This window comes from Myotis davidii, unplaced genomic scaffold (assembly GCF_000327345.1).
Source record: "Myotis davidii unplaced genomic scaffold, ASM32734v1 scaffold93, whole genome shotgun sequence".
Taxonomy (NCBI): domain Eukaryota; kingdom Metazoa; phylum Chordata; class Mammalia; order Chiroptera; family Vespertilionidae; genus Myotis; species Myotis davidii.
In genome coordinates, this window is record NW_006292095.1 from 1,234,325 (window position 1) to 1,235,917 (window position 1,593).

A 1,593-nucleotide genomic window follows, 5' to 3' on the forward strand; every position below is an offset into this window, starting at 1 on the left:
GTGCTCTCACACTCTGCGCTTCTGTTAGTATCCTCTTCAGACTTCCCTCTAGGATTCCTCCTCTTATTATAGTAGCATTTCTCACTCCAATAACTGCACTGCCATCTTTTTGCAGATGGCTCTGAAACACACCTCTTTGTTTCCATGACACCTCTTTCTAGACTTCAAACAATGCAGCCCTACTTCCAATTCAATTAGCTCCCTCATCTTTGCCCTCTTGCCTCTTTTTTTCTAGCGTGGAGGAAGGCTCTACTTTGTACAGACTCAAAAGCGCACATCTTAAGATCCTTAATCTTCTGTTTATAACCTCTGCCAAACCTCTCCCTTCCACAGTATCAAAGAATGTGATAATGTCTTTCCTCTATCGCTCCTCTGCCTGGTCCAGCCTTGGCCCCATTGTGCAGCTTATCAGTCTTTCTCGCCTCTAAAATACAGCAGTGAAACCCATCTCCCCGCCTGAAGTTGGAACCCATTACAGGTGTAAGTCAATAGTATTGCAAAGAATCTGAAATCCCTCGAATGGCCTAAGAGAACAGCTAACGAGTATTATCAAGCTCTGACATTGTATGTATTGTTTCAAAAGACATAATTGGATTCATGGCGCAAGCCAAATTAGAAAAACCTCAAACTGTTTTTATTACATTTTTTACAACCAACCTAGGAATGCCCCTCTAACCTTTCCACAGAAGTGCCCCACACTGGAGAATGACGTCTATACCCCAGGGATCTGAACTTGTAACCCAAGGCACCGCTAAAGGAATGTCTTTGACATTTGTGTTTTACTTTTAACATTATGAGTTCATCACCTTCATCAACATAGTAGTATTTTATTCTAAAAACGGTACCTAACATTTTCAGCACTAAGGCGAATGCTCCAAGAAAGAAGCACTAAGGTTCCCTGTGGCCCTGACAACCAGTGCGCGCACACACCAGGCACTGGCCCCGCCGTGCGGGACACACACACAGGCCTGGGGTTTGTGCCCAGCTCTTGAAGAGGCGGCTGAAGGCACACATGTTGGCATCATAACCGAACACACGTTTACAGGAGGACGTGAGGATCTCCACAGACGTTCGGCAATTTAACATCAGGATTCCACAACCTTGCCAGCGAGATGTCGAGTTCCCACCGCTGACTCCCAAATACCTTCCCGATGTGTGTTTTATCTTCACTGCCTTTAATTAGCGCCTCCACACCGCTTCCTTTCTCATCGCTACAGCGCATCTCGCATTTTAAACAGTGTTTCTGGGTGCCTTTTTGTCTTTTTCCTACCCTCCCTTAAGAGCACTTCCCTTTTTCCAGTGGGCCGGCCCAGCCCTCCAGGGCTGCGCTCCATCCTCCGCGAACCTCACAACAAAGACCAGGAGCGTCGCAACCAGGGGTCCCGAGTGCCCCCGGCGGCGGCCCCGGAGGCGGAGGGAAGCAACGCTTCGGTGTCCCTGGGAGCCGCGAAGCGCCAGCGCCTCATCAGCTGCAAACCACCCTAATTACAGTGCCGCCTGCACCCCATCATTAGCCTCCACCGGGCCCACACCTCCTGCCCGGGAAGTCGTCCTCGGACCCCGGGCGGAGCCTCCCGTGCCCGGCACCTCCCC